This window comes from Schistocerca serialis, chromosome 3 (assembly GCF_023864345.2).
Source record: "Schistocerca serialis cubense isolate TAMUIC-IGC-003099 chromosome 3, iqSchSeri2.2, whole genome shotgun sequence".
NCBI classification, from domain to species: Eukaryota; Metazoa; Arthropoda; class Insecta; order Orthoptera; family Acrididae; genus Schistocerca; species Schistocerca serialis.
The window spans coordinates 160,212,542-160,238,167 of NC_064640.1; positions in this window are offsets into that span (position 1 = coordinate 160,212,542).

Here is a 25,626-nt window from a genome sequence, read left to right on the forward strand (position 1 = left end):
GACGATAACGACTGGAGACTTGAGGGCCCTGCTTACACCTGTTAAAGCGTGTAAACTGGTCGAGTTGAACCCAAGTTCCGAGATTCAGAAACAGTCTTGTCTGGGCCGACACTAAGCGTAGCTGTGCTGAGGTTTAGCACTGTTCAGTTGTGTCTCCAAACTTTTCGGCTCCTAGTGGGACAGTGTGCCATGGGAATGATTGTCAAAGACCGTACTGACGCATGCAAATTCCTGTGACGTCACTATTTCGGCCTGAGTGTGAGAATATTGGACGCAGTGGACAGAAGGAACTCAAAACGTGATTTCAGGCCACGGCGCACGCCCAGCAGCTTTTACGACCGTACCTTAAGTTCGGCTGAACGGCTACCATGGACTTCACAACCCTAACAGTTCTACTACTTTTTATTTAGGGACAATAAATTAGGACCCAAAGGTAGTTTAGTAGAGTTGTAACGGGAGTTACGCATGATCAGATTGAGTGTAGCTGGGTTAACAGCAGTGCAGTGATATAAATAAGGCCATATATTTTACCACAGAGGAACAGACCATTGAGAAAATTAATGTCTAAGCTTTCTTTTAAATAAGTATTAAAAACAAAATTAGCGGTACCGAAAGACTCTTACATATAAAGACATGTTTTAAAAATAAACTAAATACATTGTATGGAAATTATTCAAGTCTATGAACAACACGACCAGTTCGCATGCAGATGACGTGGCAGTAGATCCTCAAAGCAATATTTTGAATTAGCAGTCAGTCTGCCTGTGTGAGACTCATAATGCATTCAAGTCAAGACTGTTGCAGATAATGACTCACCGTGCCCTGTGTAGCGCGGCTGGTGGGCACGGGATCCATATTCGATCCCCACGAAGCTACCCATCAATAGGATTAGCTGATGGATACTAGCAGTTGCACGACGCAAACGTCTGGACTGGCATTTGGACATAGCCTGGCCGACCTTAATACTCAAGAAGGCGTTGTAATGTCCTCGTTATTTTCTGCCTAGTGATCTTTCTCGAACGCCACCTCTACTTGAGACAGTAATCGCAGGCATAATTATACGTGCAAACTAATAGATTGTTGTTTGACTTACTCCACAGATTCTTAACGATCGCCAGCCTCACTTGACATTAAAAACCCGCAAGACAACAGCTATCAACCCCAAGACTTTCTTCGGCTCTCGGATTACTTCTGTCTACAAGATCTGCAAGACGTTCATTTGATCGGCAGACTGCGGGTACATTATCAACTAGAAACTGTCGGCAACAGTAAAAAAATTGAATTAACGATAAGAGTGGGCTGAAAACTGAGAAGGACGCATACGAATAGAAATAGAACTACAAAATAACGTTTATTCGGTATCAATTAAATCGATTCGGTGTAGAATTAACAAATGTAAATAACCAACTTTCCTCGACATTTACCAAGTCTACCCCAATACCGATAATGTATTTAAGTGCTATCGAAAACTCTGCAGTCTATCTCCATTTAAGTCTGCTACTCACTTCCTTTTCACTACATTCACACTTACGCCAGAATGCCTCCGTGTTCTCCGTCCAGCCACACTAATCAGTTACACATGAAACGGTTCGCAGTCTTACCGTTTCGTCGGTCGGATGGCTGCTCTCGGACTAACGTCTTACTTGACGCCGGTGCACTGGCACTGTCGCCATTCTTTTTGCCACCCACGAACACAACAGGTCGCTACCACCTTCAGGATCCCGTCCAAGTCTCTGTCTCAGCCCCGATTCCTTTCTTCCTCTCCTTCAACAGTCCCATTCTTTCCACTCCTTCCCGTAAAACAACCTTACTGGTTACCTCGGAACTGTTACAAAAACCTTGTCGAATTGAAGTACGTGTTCTTCTTGGGGTAAATTCTTTATGGGTACAACACTTGGGCCATATCCTGGGAATTCACATGTTTGGATCCTCTCTCCCGTGGTTTATTCGCTGTGGCATGTGAGTTATCCGAGCCAGCTGCTACCGTGCTAGGGTTGCCAGGATTCGTTAAGTTGCCTTACTAAGCCGGCTGGAATATCAGCACTCCCTCTGGTCTAGCTTACCCGTGAGTTCCTGGGGACGACTCGTAACGGCTCCCTCCAGAAAATACCCATCTCATCTCGTTCACACTTCTCCCCAATCAGCCCCTTTCAAATTCCAGAGGCAACAAATAATTCACATCTCATTTAGTAAAATGAGACATTAAAATTAATTAAGAGCTCTTCCTATGCCATTAGTAGAGTTACCTTTAGCTTTCCAGAGAACTTTTACTGTTCTGCAATCCTAACGATTTGTGAGCTGTCGTATACCTAATCTGTTGCAAAATGTTTGATTTGGCTACATTCCAGAGAGGCGGGTGTTAAGTCCATTTTTTGCATGATAAAAGAAGGGTATAAGTCGTAATGCTGTTTCTTATGCGTCTAACCATGATTCGCAACTTGTTCATGGTCACTTGTAGTATTGTTACAGTGTTCTGTGTTGATTCTTCTCAACAACACCTCGATATATCGCTTTCTACATCTACATCTATATCCATACTCCGCAAGCCACCTGACGGTATGTGGCGGAGGGTACCTTCAGTACCTCTATCGGTTCTCCCTTCTATTCCAGTCTCGTATTGTTCGTGGAAAGAAGGATTGTCGGTATGCTTCTGTCTGGACTCTGATCTCTCTGATTTTATCCTCATGGTCTCTTCGCGAGATTACGTAGGAGGGAGCAATATACTGCTTGACTCTTCGGTGAAGGTATGTTCTCGAAACTTCGACAAAAGCCCGTACCGAGCTACTGAGCATCTCTCCTGCAGAGTCTTCCACTGGAGTTTATCTATCATCTCCGTAACGCTTTCGCGATTACTAAATGATCCTGTAACGAAGCGCGCTGCTCTCCGTTGGATCTTCTCTATCTCTTCTATCAACCCTATCTGGTACAGATCCCACACTGCTGAGCAGTATTCAAGCAGTGTGCGAACAAGTGTACTGTAACCTACTTCCTTTGTTTTCGGATTGCATTTCCTTAGGATTCTTCCAATGAATCTCAGTGTGGCATCTGCTTTACCAACGATCAACTTTATATGATCATTCCATTTTAAATCACTCCTAATGCGTACTCCCAGATAATTTATGGAATTAACTGCTTCCAGTTGCTGACCTGCTATATTGTAGCTAAATGATAAGGGATCTATCTTTCTATGTACTCGCAGCACATTGCACTTGTCTACATTGAGATTCAATTGCCATTCCCTGCACCATGCGTCAATTCGCTGCAGATCCTCCTGCATTTCAGTACAATTTTCCAATGTTACAACCTCTCGATATACCACAGCATCATCCGCAAAAAGCCTCAGTGAACTTCCGATGTTATCCACAAAGTCATTTATGTATATTGTGAATAGCAACAGTCCTACGACACTCCCCTGCAACACACCTGAAATCACTCTTACTTTGGAAGAGTTCTCTCCATTGAGAATGACGTGCTGCGTCCTGTTATCTAGGAACTCTTCAATCCAATCACACAATTGGTCTGATAGTCCATATGCTCTTACTTTGTTCCCTAAACGACTGTGGGGAACTGTATCAAACGCCTTGCGGTAGTCAAGAAACACGGCATCTACCAGTGAACCCGTGTCTATGGCCCTCTGAGTCTCGTGGACGAATAGCGCGAGCTGGGTTTCACACGACCGTTTTTTTCGAAACCCATGCTGATTCCTTCAGAGTAGATTTCTAGTCTCCAGAAAAGTCATTATACTCGAACATAATACGTGTTCCAAAATTCTACAACTGATTGACGTTAGAGATAAGGTCTATAGTTCTGCACATCTATTCGACGTCCCTTCTTGAAAACGAGGATGACCTGTGCCCTTTTCCAATCCTTTGGAACGCTACGCTCTTCTAGAGACCTACGGTACACCGCTGCAAGAAGGGGGGCAAGTTCCTTCGCGTACTCTGTGTAAAATCGAACTGGTATCCCATCAGGTACAGCGGCCCTTGATACAACCTGCCTTGAATAATAATTGTTTATAATTGGTGGTGTAGAACTACACGAATATGCCTTGTAATTTCTCGACAATTGATGGATCACCAGAAGAGAATAACGTTTACAAAAATTGAAAAGGGGTGTGGGACTCGCAAATGTCAGATTTGATCGTGGATGCACGTACCTGGGTCGCACAGCGCCACCTATGTAGTGCAAAAGAAAAGGCTGTTGACGAACCATGCAAGTCCTGTATCATCTACAAACATCTATGAACTTCAGTGCGTGAGTCACTTTGTATATCGACTGCCGAATAAAGAAGTCGAGTTTAAGGAAATTGTAAAATCGATGGACCTACTTGTGGAAGGATAGGAAATTAGAGTTTACGTCCCGTCAAGGACGAAATTATGGGAGATGCAGCACAAGATCGGTTGGGGAAGAAAATCAACCGGGATCTTTTCACGGGAACCATTCTAGCATTTGCCTAAAGCGGTAATCACAGGGCGATTTTTGTCCTCGTTCTAAGGGACAGGTCGGACTCTTTTCCACGGAGTGGGATATGTTTCATTCTCAAGAAAGAAATTAAACATGTCTGTCAATACAAGTACTAAGCTGTCTGCAACATTCTTGATCATGGTTATGCTGATGCCGTCGTTGTCTATCGCTTCAGAAAAGATTCTCATTATTGCTTAGTCTTGTTGTGTTTAGTGTGATGTGTTTTAAACGGAAAGTGAAGGGGTTAGTAACGTTGTCTGAAGATTATTATGGACGATACTTCTTCACACCATGGAGGTTGACTGGTGCTGAGAAAAATGCGTTCAGTTTGTCAGCTGAGACTTGAAAAACAGTTTGTGATTTCGCCTTTCCAACATACAGACTATGTAGATTCTACTGCAGCATCGTGGACGTCGTTCCGTGGCACAGGTAAGAACCAGCGTGTCTGAGTTTGGCCTTTAGGGAAACCACAGAAGCTACATTCAGATGGTCGGAAGCGTATTCAAGCGTTCGTTCTCCAGTCCTTGAACAATGTGCCATCTTTCTTTAACGCACATGTGGGAGGATTTTCGTGTTACGATATTGTTGTTTGCCTAGCACTTAAGCCAACGACGCTGGAGGAAACCGGGAATGGAAATATGAAGGCAGCGTGCCTCATCCATAGGTCAGTGTCGAGATGTGTCGCTTCGGCTGGTAGTGGAGGTACAACCACTAGTGTGAAATTATCTACTTGTCACGATTATAAAAGATCTGATACATAAACAACTACATGCAAACTTTCTCCAGCGGAGGTTTCTCTTTGTTGTTTAGTCTGAACTGGGTGCCTGAACACAGGAAGGTGTGAAGATTTCCAGGAGGACGCACACTCACATTAATCTCGGTCACATGACCCCCCCCCCCCCCACACACACACACGAACGCGAACGTGCTGTAGTGTAGTTTTAGTCCGCCTCAGTAGCTAAATGTTCAGCGTAAATGGTTGCCACGCGGAAGACCAGGGTTCGATTCATGTTAATACCAAGGCTTTTTCTGTGGTGTAAGGGCTGGCATAAGCTGCAATAAGTCTCGTCATACTAATTGTGGAGCTAGCTGAATGAGAAATGGTGGGTCCAAGTTCTGGAAAGTCAGCAGAATGGCCGAGAGAGCGGTGTGCTGGACACACGTCCCTCCACACCGCATCTGCATGACGCTGAATAGCGGAGGATGACACGGTGGCCGGTCGACATCCCTTGTGTCTTCACGGCCTTGACAGGGAGCTCTTTTTTATTTGTAATTTCATTCCCTCGTCCTGATGGTCGAGAGTGGGCTGTGTGATGTTATTAGGTGTATGCAATTTCCTTCCGTTGGGTATCAGTCAATTCATTAATTTTCAAGATGCTGTGTCGACTAATTCATTTTGTCATATTCGATCCGTGGGGTTCAGTTTTGTCTTTCTACACTTCTGATGCAATTTGATGAAATACGACTTTTGCGTGTGGCTCTGCAGCATCCAAACCAACCATGTAATAATGTTATAAAGATTTTATTACATTATAAAATCTTATTTTTTTAAAACTTGTTTCATTTTATATAACTAAGACTATTTGGTGTTATCGTGTTAAAATCGAAACATAAATTAGTTAAAGATTAACATTTACAGCATACGTGGTATCTCTGTGTATTTTTATATATCTATGTAAATTACGCCACATTGACGAACGCATTGTAAATTTTCCGGTCGTTTTACGATTTTATAAACTGTCCATTGGTTTAGTAACGGGTTTGACCTGTTGTTTGTGTTCTGGCGTAAAGATGAAGAACGCAAGAGCAGAGAAGGCTGTGAGACGACGTCAGCCGATAGCACACTGACTAGGACGTCACCACGACAGGAGCGGCCTCTACAAGAAGACAAGGACGGTAGAAGACGGACACCAGTAGAAACCACTCACCAGAAGAGAGCACCACGATAGCCGTTATTAGCGATCCATAGGAACTGTGTGACAAATCTGAATGGACATTTTAAGTAGCGAAAGGCATTAATTATTTGCATGTCGCCCATCGCTCGCAACAACTCTTTGTAAAAACAAAGTTAAGTACTGTGTGTCTACTTTACTGTAATAAAAAACGAGTGATTTGGAGTAATAAATCACGCTTTACCGTGTGGCAATCCGATGGAAGTGTTCGGGTTTGGCGAATGCCTGGAGAACGTTACCTGCCATCATGAGTAGTGCAAACAGTGAAGTAAGGAAGAGGTTGTAGGTTGTTTATGTTATGAGGTAGTTTTCGTAATAGGGCGTGATTCCCTACTTGCGCTTAAGAAAATGTGTAAGGATACGAATACATTTTGCAGCACTGTGTATTGCGCACTGTAGAGGAACTGTTCGAATGCGATGCTTGATTGTATGAGCACCACAATGCACCCTGTCATAAAGCAGCATCTGCGAAATGGACTGGCCTGCCCTGATACCCCACCTCAACCAATTGGGACAGCTTTGGGATGAGTTAGAACGTCTGTTTAGCTGCAAATTTCTGCGTCCAACTTCACTACGTTCTCTGATTTCGGCTCTTGAGCAAGAGTGGGTTGCCATTCCTCCACAGACATTCAGGTATCTTATTGACAACAGTGCCCCTGTAGAGTTCGAGACATCATAAAGGTGAAGAGTGGATGCACCTCTTATTAACGAGCAGTACTAGGTGTCGGGATACTTTTGATCAGATACTATTTCAATGCTTCTTCTCAGACTTTTTTTTTGGGGGGGGGGGGGGGGTAGGGAGCGTTATGATCCTCATGCCCCCTCCCCCACTCCCCCACACCCCCTGTCCCTGTCCCCGTGGATCTGCACCTGATGCAAATGAAACGGGAAGGAGCCCTAATAAGTGATAATTGGAATGACCCTCTGTCATTTGTAGATTATAGATGTAGATGTACACTGAAGAGCCCGAGAAACTGGTACACCTGCCTAATATCGTGTAGACCCCCCCGCGAGGACGCAGAAGTGCCGCGACACGAAGTTGCATGGACTCGATTAATGTCTGAAAGTGCTGCAGGGAATTGACACCGTGAATCTTGCAGGGATGTCCGTAAGTCCGTAAGAGTACGAGGGGGTGGAGATCTCTTCTGAACAGCACGTTGCGAGGCATCCCAGATATGTTCATATCAGGCGAGTTTGGTGGGCAGTGGAAGTGTTTAAACTCATAAGAGTGTTCCTGGAGCCACTCTGTAGCAATTCCTGGCGTGTGGGGTGTTGCATTGTCCTGCTGAAATTGCCAAAGTCCGTCGGAATGCACAATGGACATGAATGAATGCAGGTGATCAGGCAGAATGCTTACGTACGTGACATCTGTCGGAGTCATATCTAGACTTATCAAGGGTCCCATCTGAGGCCCATATCGATGATTTTTCGTTGAATGACACTTGTTGATGGCCCAGCATTGAAATCTGCAGCAATTTGCGGAATGGTTGCACTTCTATCACGTTGAACGACTCTCTTCAGGATTCGTTGGTCCCATTCCTGCAGGATCTTTTTCCGGCCGCAGCGATGTCGAAGATTTGATGTTTTACCGGATTCCTGATATTTACGGTACACTCGTGAAATTGTCGTACTCGAAAATCCCCACTTCATCGCTACCTGGGAGATGTTTTGTCCCATCGCTTGTGCGCCGACTATAACACCACGTTGAAACCCACTCATATCTTGATAACCTGCCATTGTAGCAGCAGTAACCAGCCTAACAACTGCGCCAGACACTTGTTGTCTTATATAGGCGTTGCGGACCGCAGTGCCGTATTCTGCCTGTTTATACATTACTGGCCATTAAAATTGCTACACCACGAAGATGACGCGCTACAGACGCGAAATTTAACCGACAGGAAGAAGATGCTGTGATATGCAAATGATTAGCTTTTCAGACCATTCACACAAGGTTGGCGCACTTGGCGACAACTACAACGTGCTGACATGAGGAAAGTTTCCAACCGATTTCTCATACACAAACACCAGTTGACCGGCGTTCCCTGGTGAAACTTTGTCATGATGCCTCGTGTAAGGAGGAGAAATGCGTACCATCACGTTTCAGACATTGATAAGGATCGGATTGTAGCCTATCGCCATTGCGGTTTATCGTATCGCGACATTACTGCTCCGGTTGGTCGAGATCCAATGACTGATAGCAGAATATGGAATCGGTGGGTTCAAGAGGGTAATACGGAACTCTGTGGTGGATCCCAACGGCCTCGTACCACTAGCAGTCGAGATGACAGGCGTCTTATCCGCATGGCTGTAACGGATCGTGCAGCCACGTCTTGATCCCTGAGTCAACAGATGGGGGCGTTTGCAAGACAACAACCATCTGCACGAACAGTTCGACTACGTTTGCAGCAGCATGGACTATCAGCTCGGAGGCCATGGCTGCGGTTACCCTTGGCGCTGCATCACAGACAGGAGCGCCTGCGTCGGTGTACTCGACGACGAACCTGGGTGCACGAACGGAAAAACATCATTGTTTTGGATGAATCCATGTTCTGTTTGCAGCATCACGATGGTCACATGCGTGTTTGGCGACGTCGCGGTGAACGCACATTGGAAGCCTGTATTAGTCATCGCCATTCTGGCGTATCACCCGGCGTGATGGGTATGGGGTGCCATTGGTTACACGTCTCGGTCACCTCTTGTTCGCATTGACGGCACTTTGAACAGTGGACATTACATTTCAGATGTGTTACGACCCGTGGCTCTACCCATCATTCGATCCCTGCGGAACCCTAGATTGCAGCAGGATAATGCACGACCGCATGTTGCAGGTCCTGTACGGGCCTTTCTGGATACAGAAAATGTTCGACTACTGCCCTGGCCACCACATTCTCCAGATCTCTCGCCATCTGAAAACGTCTGGTCAATGGTGGCCGAGCAAGTGGCTCGTCACAATACGCCATCTTGATGAACTGTGATATCGTGTTGATGCTGCATGGGCAACTGTACCTGTACACGCCATCCAAGCTCTGTTTGACTCAATGCCCAGGCGTATCAAGGCCGCGTTATTACGGCCAGAGGTGGTTGTTCTGGGTACCGATTTCTCAGGATCTATGCACCTAAATTGCGTGAAAATGTAATCACATGTCAGTTCTAGTATCATGTATTTGTCCATTGAATACCCGTTTGTCATCTGCATTTCTTCTTGGTGTAGCAATTTTAATGTCCAGTAGTGTATATCTCTGCATTTGAATACACGTGCCTTTACCAGTTTCTTTGGCGCTTGAGTGTAGAGGTGAAGTAAGATATCATGTGTAGTGACAGCACGGTTATGTCAGACGTATCGTGCACAGAAAGTTTAAAAATGAAAGCCACAAAGGTTTGCAGCCACGACTAGAGAACGAAGTGAAGCAGGATGTGTTAGGCGTGTGATGCTGGAGCCAGCATAGCAGGAGTCGGCGCGTGGCCGCAGCAGGCAGCTGGCAGCGTGCGGCGCATGGCGATGGCGGCGGCCGCCAGCGTGACGCGTCGTAACGGCCGACCTACTCCGCGGGATGCGCTTCCAGTCCCACCGCACCTGCAGCTCCGCTTGTAGCCTGCCTACCGTCCCGAGTGAAATACTCAAACCGCGGCTAAAATAAATCCCGGCGACGCATTAAATCTGCTCGTGCTTCCCGGTCTGGCACACAAACCCGGGGTCGTCGACTTTCCCGGTCAGTACTGCGCCGAATGAGATGCGAGGAACGTCTCACGAGCCACTTTCAAGCTCCAATCTGCCATACGATATCTCTCGTGTCGTTGAAGTTTGGAGTCGGTTTACGCGGAGTATTCGGCCAGCTCGTTAAAAGGAGCGCTACTCGTGGAAGGTAGACATCCGGGTCACAGAAGTTCATTTTAGCGGACACTCACGTGCTGGCTGGAGAGATCCCTGTCTGCGTATACACACGCAAGCCACTTAACAGTGCGAAAAGGAGTGTACCTCGTTCGATGTTAGCGGATCTACGTTCTAATCCATTCGCGTATTCAGCGAAGGAAAAATGAATATTTGACAAAGTATACATTCTTATTTCTGATTTCTTGTTTTCATAATCTCCGCACCAATTCCCGTCAAATTATCATACACTTTCGTAAGAACAAGACCGCCCTACCATTGTAAACGCAGCGTGTCTTGATTTCGTCAGATGTCTATTGTCATGTCTACTTGATAAACATAAACAGATGTAACATATTGCGCATAAAGAAGAAGGAAGATCCAGTACAGAACAATCGCTGGAAGCAGTCACATCCATAAAGTATCTAGGTCTATACGTATGGAGAGATTTAAAGTTGAAGAATTACATAAAACTAACTGCAGGTGAAGCAGATGTCAGTCTGAGAGTTATTGGAAGAATCCTGAGGAAGTGTAGCCCATCCACAAAGGAGGTAGCATACAAAATCCTCGGTCGACGATTACTTGAATATTGCTCGTCAGTCTGGGATCCGTATCACATAGGATAATAGAGGACACAGAGAAAATCCAAAGAAAAGCTGCGTGTTTCGTTACAGGTTTATTTAACAAGAGCGAAAGCGTCACAGAGATGCTCGGTCGACTCAGGTGGCAGATGCTGTAAGAGAGGCTTTCTTGATCATAGTGTCATGTACTGCGTAATTCCCAGAGCGTAGGTTACTAGAAGATCAACGAACATATTCCTTCTTCCTGAGTATACGTCGAGAAAAGACCGTGAAGGAAAAGTTAGAGATTCCAGCTCACAACAATCTTCCTTCCCGCGAACCATTCGTGACTGTAACAGGAGAGAGACCAACCAAGTGACAGTCGTCCACAAAGTAGCCTACACCAGGTACCGTAAGGTGTCTTGCAGAGTGTAGATGTAGATAAGGAATCAAAATGTTGGATAAATACTTTAGAACTGGTCGTTCTAGCGTCTTGCATGCTATTTTCTTTGCAGATGCACCGCATCATTGATAACCTGGCTGTAGGCCGTATTACAACGATTGATTTTTCTCCAAGAAGCACTACCTGTGTATCACAGTTTCTGGAATGGTGACCTCAAACAAGATACGAGGGTAAGTCAATTATTATCCGCAATTTAGCTATATTTTTGTTTATTTTGGTAGTACTGTCGTTTTACGTTGATGACGCATGCTTTATTTATTTGTTCTTATATCTTTACAGTTGTCAAGCGGCTAGGTTAGTTTCGATATCGCTGAAATGCTATTAATCATACCAGCTCCGCTGTCTATTTGCACCAAAGAGCAACGTTCAGTAATCCGTTTTTTTGTGGTCGGAAGGCGTACCAGGGGCCGAAATTCGTCGAAGACTTTCGGTACACTACGGGAACAGTGTTTTGCCACAACGGAGTGTATACGAATGAACTGAAAAATTCCAAAATGGTCGCACAAGTGTTGCGCACGATGAAGGAGCCGGACGACCGTTTACCGCCACAAATGAAGAAACCATTGAGCGTTCACGTGAAATGATTCCCTTAGACAGACGATTAACTCTTGGCGAAGTGGCACATCGCCTGCAAATTAGTCACGGTTCTGCCTACGAAATCATCCACAATAGACTTGGATTTCATAAAGTTTGTGCAAGATGGGTCCCAAAACAACTCACATAGTTGCATAAACAAACGCGCTTGGACATCTGCAAAAAACATTTGGATCGCTATGATAACGAAGGGGACAACTTCTTAGACAGGATCATTACTGGTGACGAAACATGGATCCATCATTACGAGCTGGAGAGTAAACGGCAGAGTATGGAATGGAAACATTCAAATTCGCCGTGCAAGAAAAAGTTCAAGACCCAACCGTCCGCAGGTAAACTGATGCTTACGGATTTTTGGGACGCACAAGGCCCAGTACTGGAACATTATGGGGAAAGGGGCACAACAATAAACAGTGGACGTTGACTTACTCTCTTATAATGGTTTCCAAGGAACAAGATAAAACTGAACAAGTAGCGAATGTTATAACCTTTAATGAGCTACAGTGCTACTTACTAAGACGTGAGCGATGTATGGATGCAATTCAACAAGTGTAAATTGGAGATATGATCGAAGAAACTGGAGAAACTGAAAACGCTAATGACGTGGATGCGACAGGAATGCAAAAGCTTTGGTGAATTTGTTGATGGCGTCCGTCAGGTACAACAAGACTGCAGAAATACCGCCAGACCTATACATTCCACCACAGAGGGGATTCACAAATGGCAGACATTTACATCTACACTCCGTGAGTCACCTTGAGGTGTGAGGCGGAGGGTACCGTTATCATTTGGCCGTTTCCTTTCCTGGTGCGTGTGAATAACGATTGACGGTAAGCCTTCGTATCAACTTTAATTTTTCTGATCTTCTCGTCATAATCGTTTCGGAGACGTACGTGGGAGGAAGCAATAGGTTGTTCGACTCTTTTTTGGTGTATAAGCTCTTGGAATTTCGCCAGTGATTCTCTCCGCGTCCCACAATACCTCTCTTGTAGAGTCAGCCACTAGAGTCTGATGAGCATCGCAGTAGCGACCCAGCATTTACTATACGATCCCCTCATCTATCTGCCCCATCCATACAACTTGTCGATCGTCCCAGACTGAAGAGCAGTAACGTCTTCACCGTAGCTGGACAGAAGACATTCATATTAGTGTAAACCGTGAGAAGTTTATCGTTTTCTTGCATAAATTACTGAAATTACTGTCCCATAGTTTTTGGGGAATCATTTTTTTTAAGGAAACAACATGATCTGGACTGCCGGCCGGAGTGACCATGCCGTTCTAGGCGCTAAAGTCTGGAACCGAGCGATAGCTACGGTCGCAGGTTCGAATCCTGCCTCGGCCTTGGATGTGTGTGATGTCCTTTGGTTAGTTAGGTTTAATTAGTTCTAAGTTCTAGGCGACTGATGACCTCAGAAGTTAAGTCGCATAGTGCTCAGAGCCATTTGAACCATTTTTTAGTCTGAATTTCCGCAAAAGGTTTCGAAGCGCCGATCAGTGTTACATCTTAAAGCACCAGTCCGATATTTATTAATCTTTACGGTGATGTTTCATCACATAAAGGGTAGTAATTAAATGTTAAACATTTCTTTCCATTCTGAACTGATGTCCATCATCAACACCAGTTTAAAGTGTGGCCCCCATGGGACATATATACCCGTATTCATTGTCGTATGGAAGCAATAATCCTCCGAATGTTACCTTGAGGAATTTCTCGCCATGTCTGAAACACATAATGCGTTAGTTGATGACGACTGTTGGCTAGAGGTTGGTATGAAACTATAGGTCTTCGCATCGCATCCCAGACCTTATCTTTGGGTGAAGTCCGCAGCTCGTGGTCTAGTGGCTAGTCTTCCTGCCTCTGGATCACGGTGCCCCGGGCTCGATTCCCGGCCGGGTCGGGGATTTTCTCCGTCCGGGGACTGGATGTTTGTGTTGTCCTCATCCTCTCATCATCATACGGGAAGTGCCAAGACTGGAAATGGAAAGATTTGGAACTTGTACGGGCGCTGATGACCACGATGTTGAGCGCCCTACAAACCAACATCATCATCATCATCATCTATGGGTAACAAATCAGGGGGCCAGACAGACCAGTAACGGAACCATACATTCCTCGAGCCGTTTGGAGTATGAACTGCACGGTGGAGTCTCGCCGAACACCATTGAACGCCACTCAGTGTCATAGTTGACTATGGCTGTACAACATACAAGTCTCAATTGTCTGCGGTATGGTTTCAGCTGACAGTGACGCTTGGTTACCGGAGGCCTCAACCCAGCCTCCAGTGATCTGTTCCCGCTGGTTCGAGGTGACACTCTGCCTTAGCTTCTGTCAAAATTTCAGTTGTTGTTACCCGCCTGTTCGTCAGAGCGAGTGGAACAGTCCCACCATCTTGTTGCGTAGTTCTTGTGGAGGGACCCGTGACTGCTACTCTTACCACACTCTTGTCAGCGCGGTTTCATGTCGTCAACACTCGTTCTGCAGTTACTGTGTTACAGCCAGCTGTCTGTACCATCTGTCGGTTAGCTGCTCCCATGTCCCCCTTCCCAATGATTCGACATTTCTCGAAGTCGACAAATGGCGACAAGCTGCACGTCGACGTCCTCTTTGTTGCGACCTCCAGTCCCAGTAACGTTACACTCACCCAGTACCCACCGCGTACAGACACCATTCTTCATCTGTAGAAACGATTTTTTCTGTGCTAAAAATAAGCTGGCATAAGGATGAAAATTTAATCAAAATATCCCACACGCGTGGATATATTGGTGTTACCTGTCTGGTAGCGTTCGCTCAGGTATTTCTAGTGGAAAACTTTCCATTTCTGTCAGTGTATTGTAAATTTGTGGTAAGATCTTATGAGACGAAACTGCTTAGGTCATCGGTCCCTAAGCTTATACACTACTTAATCTAACTTATACTAACTTACGCTATGGACAACACACACACCCATGCCGGGGGGAGGACTCGAATCTCCGACGGGGGGAGACGCGCTGACCGTGACAAGACACCACAGACCGCGCAACTACCCCGCGCGGCCCGTCAATGTATTTCCCGTATAAAAATGTACAGAGCATACAAAAGTTTCTTGGTGCCTGTACTGCCCTATTGTTCTATTTCATTTGCGTATGGAACAAGGTTAAATGACTGTCTCCGTTCCCGCCCTAATCTCTCGTATCTTATCCTCGTGAGTCACACACGAGATACACGACGAAGACAACTAAACAGTTGCATAGTTCACCTTGAATGCCACTACTCTAAGTTTTCCCAACTGTGTTTCGCGAGAACAATTCCGTATTTTTTCTAACAGTTACCATTTACATTCCTAGAGAATTTTTACTTGACTATCTTGCGGGTTATGCTGAACAGCCCCGAGCGAGGAGCGGCAGTGGTTAAGGTGGTGCGCCAGCTTTGAAGGGGGGGAGGGGGGAGGGGGGGGGCAGGGCATCATTGTTTCCGCGGCGCTACAGCTAGCAAAATAAAGAGGAGCAGAGTCCTGGGAAGACGAGGTATAAAACCTATCTTCCGACCTCCTACGAAGGTAAAGGTAACGCTACGCCCTGTTAAGGACAGTCTTGGCCTCAGGCCCCCTAGAATTTGTAACATTCCTTGTGAGAGTGGAAACAATTACATCGTTCATTCCATCCGTACCGTTGCCGACCCCTGTGCAGAACGTCAACGGCGTGTTAAAAATCGATAACTGGAGAAATCTGCAGTTTCTGGGCACAGCGTCACAAACAAACACAAAATATTGTTTGACGAAACAAAAGTTTTGTTCCGGGGTGCTACATACTGGGATTATATAATTAAAGTGGCTGTAGAAATAAGAATATGTGATAAGAACTTCAACCATGACAGCAGATATAATCTTAGCGGTGCATAGAAGCTAGCTCTCAATGCAGAGAAGAGGCAGAGATTTTCGTCGACATGTTTAGCCATTACAGCAGTGGCGCCATCAGCGCAGACATTGACACCATCTGCGACAGCACTACGCAATTACCGACCAATCACAAGCCGTCACTGGGCTGTATGAGCCCATAAGGCCATCACAGCAGCGATTTAGTCAGTTGCTCTTGACGAAGACGATGGAGGTACGCGTCGAAAGCTCGACGTTTTACCCTGAACTGACGCAACAAGAAGTCCGAAAATGTTTTATGCAACAACGTGTTTGTTTGTCTTCATATCATTTTGCGACATTACGTTCAGGTACTTATACTATGTGACAGGCTTCAGACGTTTACCACGAATGCTCTAATCTGATACTCTTGAGTGCTTTCTGCTGTTACTGACATTATCTTGCATTTATCCACGTCTGACGAGAGCTGCTACCTAGCACATCTAGCGGAAATAGTATCTAATTAAGGACTGTTAACGAAGAACCCAACCAGCCATCAATAATTTTTGAAAAATCTGTATTTTATTGCCATGACCAGTTTCGAGCTATCATGCCCTTCTTAAGATGGCCACATTTGTTTTATTAGCGTTATATTCATCAGAACCATTCGTTCGCTCCTGCACTGCATAACAATATTTTCGTAGCTAGCACCACTTCATACGCTGTGTGCTTGTCTTTCATAACGCAGAAAATTACGCTGATGTGCTACAGTTCTAATATATCATGGATGAGTCAAATACCCTAACATTTATATTTAGTGACCGTCGTTTCATTTCGTTTTCTTCCTTATCCATTTCTGCGAGGATGGACATACACATCACACAAAATACTGTGACACGTAAACAGTTCACAAAATTCCTCATGACTGTTGTGACTTTAGATGGTTCAAATGGCTCTGAGCACTATGGGACTTAACTTCTGAGGTCATCAGTCCCCTAGAACTTAGAACTACTTAAACCTAACTAACCTAAGGACATCACATACATCCATGCCCGAGGCAGGATTCGAACCTGCGACCGTAGCGGTCGCGCGGTTCCAGACTGTAGCGCCTAGAACCGCTCGGCCACCCCGGCCGGCTGTGACTTCAGACATGTGCTTTACGTGTAATGTTTTACTTCACAATGCAAAGCTCATCAGCCAAGCCAAGATATCACTCATGTCCCAATAAGCAAAGATCACAACTACCTAATGTAAGCAAAGAGTATGTGTAGGAGGAAGAATACTTCGTCTTCTGCAAGAGTGAACTTAATATTTAAGGACTACAAGACAAATTGTTTTGCACAAGGTGTACTTAAATGAAGCGTTTTAAAAAGTATTTTTCGCTGTAAGCATTTTCCACTAACAATCCTTCATCGAGTAACAGCCACGGATTCAACAAGAACCACGGATTCAAAGCCGCTCTGCTTTCCTTTAGTGGCGATGCTTCCCTGTAGAGAGCAAACAGCAGTTGTCACGTTTATTGTAGTCAGGCCGTCGCTTCCGCGCAGATCTTGCCTCAGCAGAGGTGGAATGCGCGTTGGGATGTGGGCCAAGAGCCGCCACGTGACTGCAACACGCTGCTCCTGCTCTCTGGTAGCTCACTGTTCACTGTTCACTACCCTGTCTGGGGTATGCGACTCTATTATATACTCCCAAAAGTCTTTTTCTAATAGTGAATTTTGCCCATAGTGGATACTGTTGAACTCCGTGACTGTTCCCTTACAGGGTGTAAAAAAATTTCCGCTACCAGTCACAAGAAAAGATTATTTATTCGTCACAAGACCGATTTCGGGCTTTTTCCCATCCTCAGGTGTTTATACATTCATGTTCATGTTTATATTGCTGGAGATCACTGTACAAATACAAAGAAAATTATTTGCTGGTGACTAAACAGGTACAAGGCTTGTATCTGTTCAGTCACCAGCAAATAATTTTCTTCGTATCTTTACAGTGATCTCCAGCAATATAAACATGTACATGAATGTATAAACACCTGAGGATGGGCACAAGCCCGAAACCGGTCGTGTCACGAATAAATAATCTTTTGTTGTGACTGGTAGCGGAAATTTTTCAACACCCTTTTCATAATAATTATGGCAGCGATTTCACGAGATGAAATAACAGCAGCTTCGCGGAAGGAAGATGGTTACAGTTTATCCTCTCGTCGACGTCTGTAGAGCGAGAACACTAGCTAAGTTGCTCGAGAATAAGCAAGGGGAACAGGCCGTGGCGTTGTTGAAGGAACCATCGCACATTTCGCTTGAAATGTTTCAGAGAAACCTTAGGAAATGTCTATCAGGATGACGTCGTATGGGATACGAACCCAGCTCATGCACAATAGTCCAATATCTTAACCAGTGCACCACATAGCATGACAGCACCTTTGATATTTCTCCGTGCTCGTTCTGGCATTGTTACAGGTCCTACAAAAAGCTTTTCTGTTTATTGCTGAGGATTAAAGTTTTTACAAAGGAAGTAGCATGACTGTTTGACTGGGTGGTTAATGTGATTTTCTCCCAGACGAATGTCCTACTTTATTGGTAGGAGATCCGTTGTAGAGACAAGACGAGTAGGGAAGAAATTTGTGAGAGATTGAAGCCGGAACGCCAGATTAGGCTAGTTATGGTGTGATACTGTGGTCTGTGAAAACCCTGCAATTGGGTTCGTATCCATATTTGGTTCAGAGTTTTGATCTGAAATGTAGCATGATTTCAATAAAATAACTGTATGCCGCAGTAGAACTGTCATCTTATTTCACCGATGTTTGAACTTACGAGAGACACTCAAACATCATTGGAATATACTTTCAGAGGCATCGCAAAGTTATTACATTTTCTGTTGTTGATAGAGTAAATATGGGTCCTCGAAGGACATGAAGGGGTAGCACTAGTTGAAAAGGGACCGAGCCTATCATTCATGTTATTCGTTCTGTACATAAATCAAACTGTAAAGAGAAAGTAGTAGACATTCCGGGTATAAATTAAATTTCAGGGAGAAAAAGCAAGAACTTTAAGTTTGTAATTTCGTCAGAGATGGTAAAGAACTTGAAAGATTAGTTGAAAGGAACGGATAGTTTGAAACATTTTTGCTAGGTGACTGTTAACACCCTTCAAGTAATTGATGAAATGCATATTTGACCATCAGTTTTTTATTGAAAACCTTAAGCATCACTCAGTTGCCGTCTTGGATCATCATCAACGGCTATTTATCAAAAATGGTTCAAATGGCTCTGAGCACTATGGGACTTAACTTCTGAGGTCATCAGTCCCCCAGAACTTAGAACTACTTAACCCTAACTAACCTAAGGACATCACACACATCCATGCCCGAGGCAGGATTCGATCCTGCGACCGTAGCGGTCGTGCGGTTCCAGACTGTAGCGCCTTTAACCGCTCGGCCACTCCGGCCGGCGGCTATTTATCCAAAGGTTCGAATACAGACACATGTAGCGCACCGAAATATGATAAGAAATTACAAAAGGTGCAAAATGAAAGCGAACTCTTCATACTGTACTGGAATTCATTACATAGTATGATATCTGAGATGTATCCACTGTGAAATAATGACATGGAGATGTATTTACTTGAACTGTTTTTAACATTGTAAATATTCACGATCATTTTGTACCTCTTTGTAATTTATTAACATATTTCCGTGTACTACATTTATCTATACTTGTACCTTTTGACAGATATCTGTTGATGATGGTCTAACACCGAAACCGGCTGGTGATTAAGATTTTCAATAAAACACCTGATGCTCAAATATACATTTCGTTAAGGAATGGATAGTTTTTTCAAAAGCGGTATAAGATGAAAATCAGTAAAAAAAAAAATGCGAAGGGGTAATGGAGCGGAGCCAAATTAAATCAGATAATGGTGAGGGAATCAATATTCGTAAACCGCTATCCCGGAACTCGTATCAGTTGCAGGTTGCCTATCCAGTGGTTTCCAGGGGCAAAAAAATTTAACTTTCAATATTTCACGCAGGTATTGATTGAATTTAAAAGCTGACATAATCTACTATTCTGAGATATTACCTTATGTTTGAAGTTTAACACAATAAGACAAATACGAGAGTTGGAGCTTTAATAGTGGCAACTATTTATTTACAGCTTGTACAAAACAGATATGTGTTTCAAAGTTTTACTGACCTTCAGAGTAGTCACCAGCATTGTGTATAGCCCGTCGCCAGCGATGTGGAAGTCGTAGGATACTCTTAGCAATGCCAGTTGTGTTGACAGTTCGAGGGGCGCGGTCTATTGCGCGACGAATTTGTAGCAGTTCTGAAGCGAATGCCGTGAAGTGTTTCCTTCAGCTTAGAAATCGAGTTGAACTCAAGAGGGCTTAAGTCAGGGGAGTGCAGTGGGTGGTACAGCACTTAGCAGCACCATCAGTCAAACAAATCAGTAACAGCTTGCACTGTACGTGCTTGAGCATTGTCCTGCAAAATGATGGTCAGGTCCTGCAGAAAGTGTAATCACTTCTGTCTCTATGCTGTTCGCTTTTGGAACAACCTACGACCAGCTTAGAGACAGAAGTGATGACACTTTCTGCAGGACCTGACAAACATTTTGCAGGGCAATACTCAAGCAAGTACAGTGCAAGCCGTTACTGATTTGTTTTACACATGGGGCTGCTAAATGCTATACCACCAACTGCACTCACCTGACTAAGGCCCTCGTAGGTCGTCGGCCATCCGGCACGCAGTTACCTGAAAATTAAAAAAAAAAAAAATACTTATCTGACCGGGAACAATTTCGAAGGTGCCAGTCCGTCGTGCCACAGGAAACGAACGTCGTAAAAAGCACCCACACCTACATAGGGGACAATATGCTTGGTCTGTGTTAGCAGCAGGCCACTGTTAGTCACTTGGCGACTCACCGGGCCGTTGCGCTAACTCCCATTACGTGAGAGCCCACACGTGATCTCCGCCATTTTACCTCCGCCTTCGCCGAATTCGACTCATTAAAACGGTCGGCGGATAGGACTCAGAGCAGGGTGCTACTTTTCACATAACGGCAGCACAGACCGAACACAAAATCTTAGTCGACAAAAGGCAAAACCCGTCACCTTTAATTACCCAGTGCAACTACACTACTGGCCATTAAAAATTGCTACACCACGAAGATGACGTGCTACAGACGCGAAATTTAACCGACAGGAAGAAGATGCTGTGATATGCAAATGATTAGCTTTTCAGAGCATTCACACAAAGTTGGCGCCGGTGGCGACACATACAACATGCTGACACGAGGAAAGTTTTCAACCGATTTCTCATAAACAAACAGCAGTTGACCGGCGTTGCCTGGTGAAACGTTGTTGCGATGCCTCGTGTAAGGAGGAGAAATGCGTATCATCACGTTTCCGACTTTGATAAAGGTCGGATTGTAGCCTATCGCCAATGCGGTTTACCGTATCGCGACATTGCTGCTCGCGTTGGTCGAGATCCAATGACTGTCGGCAGAATATGGAATCGGTGGGTTCAGGTGGGTAATACGGAATGCCGTGCTGGATCCCAACGGCCTCGTATCACTAGCAGTCGAGGTGACAGGCATCTTATCCGCATGGCTGTAACGGATCGTGCAGCCACGTCTCGATCCCTGAGTCAACAAATGGTGCAGGGACAACAACCATCTGCACGAACAGTTCGACGACGTTTGCTCAAAAATGGTTCAAAAGGCTCTGAGCGCTATGGGACTTAACATCTGAGGTCATCAGTCACCAAGAACTTAGAACGACTTAAACCTAACTAACCTGAGGACATCATACACATCGAACCTGCGACCGTAGCGGTCGCGCGGTTCCAGACTGAAGCGACTAGAACGGCTCGGCCACACCGGCCGGCGACGACGTTTGCAGCAGCATGGATTACCTGCTCGGAGACCATGGCTGCGGTTACCCTGGACGCTGCATCACAGACAGGAGCCCTGCGATGGTGTACTTAACGACGATCCTGGGTGCACGAATGGCAAAACGTCATTTTTCCAGGTTCTGTTTACATCATCGTGATGGTCGCATCCGTGTTTGGCGACTTCGCTGTGAACGCACATTGGAAGCGTGCATTCGTCATCGCCATACTGGCGCGTCACCCGGCGTGATGGGTAAGGGGTCCCATTGGTTACACGTCTCGGTCACCTCTTGTTCGCATTGACGGCACTTTGAACAGTGGACATTACATTTCAGATGTGTTACGACCCGTGGCTCTACCCTTCATTCGATCCCTGCGAAACGCTACATTTCGGCAGGATAATGCATGACCGCATGTTGCAGGTCCTGTACGGACCTTTCTGGATACAGAAAACGTTCGACTGCTGCCCTGCCCACCACATTCTCCAGATCTCTGACGAATTGAAGACGTCTGGTCAATGGTGGCCGAGCAACTGGCTCTTCACAATACGCCAGTCACTACTCTTGATGAACTGTGGTATCGTGTTGAAGCTGAATGGGCAGTTGTACCTGTACACGCCATCCAAGCTCTATTTGACTCAATAGCCAGGCGTATCAAGGCCCTTATTACGGCCAGAGGTGGGCTGGGCTCAGAGCACTATGCGACTTAACTTCTGAGGTCATCAGTCGCCTAGAACTTAGAACTAATTAAACCTAACTAACCTAAGGACATCACACACATCCATTCCCGAGGCAGGATTCGAACCTGCGACCGTAGCGGTCGCCCGGCTCCAGACTGTAGCGCCCAGAACCGCACGGCCACTTCGGCCGGCAGAGGTGGTTGTTCTGGGTACTGATTTCTCAGGATCTATGCACCCAAATTGCGTGAAAATGTAATCACATGTCAGTTCTAGTATAATATATTTGTCCAATGAATACCTGTTTGTCATCTGCATTTCTTCTTGGTGTAGCAATTTTAATGGCCAGTAGTGTAGATGCCGAGGCACGCAGTACGCAGTCACTATCATTCCATCTCATTAAACGTCATAACAATAAAACAAATGAAAGAGAGGAGGCAAGCCCTCAGAATTTGCCGTCTTGCAATAAGATCATTCCATATCTACTGTAGGACGAAAAGTTGTGTGGACTTTACCCAAGTATGTCACTGGAGCTGTGCTTTGATAAGCACGTTTAATGTATATCTGGGTTGAAAATGAAAGGCTACGTTCGAAACTAGTCACCAGACAGACATTTAAATAAAGAATTATTACGATGGTTGTTCGGGGACTTTTCTGAGTATTTTACTGTAAATGAACCGTGGCTTTCGGGGTTCGTTGCAGAGTAATTGCATTTGATTTCTCACCATAATTAGTCTTTGCAGTTGTATTTGCAGTGAAAATAACGCCACAAGAGAGCAGTTGTCGATGATATGCGCCGTGTGTCTTATTTTCAAACAAACTTGTTTCGTTCACTCATTGTATTTGCTGACAACAAGAATTCCCATTTTCCTATTTGCTATTTACTATAACAAATATGCCCCATATTTTAATTCGACAGCTCATTATTGAATGAAAATAGCGAAGTATGTTAATTTGCTGATTTATTCCTCTTCCTGATTTTCCCTAATTCAGTGTTTGAAAGTTGTTACAGAAGCCCCACAATGAGTTTTTTAATTTAAATTTACGACAATATGTACAATCTAAAGACTCTGCTCCCGTGATGAAACCTTATCAAGGCGCTGAAACTGTAGTTGGTATTGCACTCTTTGCTATGGAGAGCTGAATATTTTATGATCTCTTTAAAAGTATTCGCGCAGAGATCACATACAGAAAATCATTCAATAATTTTTATAGCTATCTTAATCAGTATCTTCTGGTTTTACAGATCTGTGGCGATTGATTATAATACTTCTGTCATCTGCTGAAAAGAGATAATTCTGCTTATGAGACACAGTCAAAAGTTAGACTATCTGTGTATCTCAATTTTCGATCTTCTACCTGTGTATTGTTCCGCAAATTTTGATATACAGTCGTGTGGTATAGTTCGACTAAATGAAGCAGCGTATATTTTGGAACTATTTTACGTGCAGTATCCCCACAACATGTTTGTTCCTTATTCTTTCGTATTCCTTCTCCAGACAGGAGGGTAATTCCAGCTGTAACAGGTTATACTTGTTGATTCATGTTTGGTCAACTGTTTGGGGAGAGCGAAAACAAAACTCCCTATTAATTACACAATGGATTTTCGTCCGAATTTTCAAAGCCAGATGAATCGTGGGAAAAGAACAAAAGGAGTATCAAAATAACTAGCGTGAGGTCTATTTTCGCAAGAAAGATTTAATTTCTTGAAAGTAAACGATCTAATTAACAAAAAATTAATTAGTGATTTGAGGGAAAATTCGGCACTGCGTTTTTGTCCGAATTTTCATAGTTAAACGAAGAATGCGAAATGGACAAATGGGATATCAAGCTGACCAGCGTGAGGTCTAGATTTTCAAAACGGGTTTAATTGCTTGAAGCTAATCAGGGTAATTAAGAAAGATTTCATTAGTGATGTCAGGAAAAATTGCAGTCTTTCCGAACAGCTGCTGCTAACTATGTAAATGAAGTGTCAAAAAATATCAAATCAAAGCATAAATTGGAACATCTCTGCTTTCCCTTGATGCATATACTTTTAATAATGATAGAATACCGATCGATGTTTAAGTATATTTCATATTTTCTAACAAAACTTGAAAATAAAAAATACTTAATAAAACGGTCAAACGTTTTGTGAAATGATTTGTCTATAATAGGTTAGAGATACATTTGCCGCGCCTCTGCATAATGCTGGAAATCGAGTACAGCTAATGAGGTGCCAATTGAGAATTTAGACTTGCATGATTAACATGTTTGTTTGCATGGCCATCTTCCGCAGCAACTGTTAAAATCAATTATTATTGGTTTCTCCCTCTTAAGCTTGTTGCAATTAGTTAAAGAGAATTTTAAACAGGACGCGCTTCGATTTTATTTACAAAGCATCTTCTGTGATCATTCTGGAAATATGAATGTATGTATGTTTGTATATTTTGGTTGTTATAGATTAAAACAGTATTTCTTTATAAAGCTGATGTGCGGTTTACTTACTGAGTTACTGCCACTTCTTGACATTTTCTAGAAGTCACTGCTTTTTCATTCTTCTCTACCGGAAGTTGAAGTCGAAAGAAACTTCGTTGTACATATGTACTTCGCACCTTTTGCCTTTTTGCACTTTCTCTTACATCGTATTGGCGTTTTTTTACGCTTTATCTCACTTTAGGAAATAAAACTACATCTATGTGCTCGCATCCAGCACAGTACTACAGTGTTTATTGTTTATGTTTGTTTATTTGTTTTTCGTTAAGTTTGTTAGCGTTGACAGCCTGTAAATATATGTATTTTAAAATACATAATTCATGTATATGTGTGTGGGTGTATGGCTTATTGTCAGTGTAAATTGGTGAAGATATCTTATATGTTCAGCAGAGATATGAGTGGGGGAGGGATTGAGAATTGCGGTTCGAATTTTTGGGGGACAGTGATTATAGTAAAGAAACTGGTAGGAGATTGCAGCGGTGAATGCTGCATTGTCATGTGTATATATTTAATGGCATATTAAGTGGTCAGTTAGCTTAAGGAGCGTGTGGTTTGCCATGCTGTTCTGTTCATTTACGAGTTATTTCTTTTCCGTTATGGTTTTCTGAGTGGGGTAGTTTTCTTGTAAGGTGAGGAAGTGTTTTCTGTATTGTTTATCCTTCTGATTTCCACGTCTGTGTCTCTGGTGCTGATTTTATACTGCTGTTGGTGTAAGTGTCCCGCAATAGTTGAATGCTGTCTCCCATATTTCCATGCTCTCACATGTTCTTTGTATCTGGCGTGAAATGTCCTCCTCGTTTGACCTACACTCCTGGAAATTGAAATAAGAACACCGTGAATTCATTGTCCCAGGAA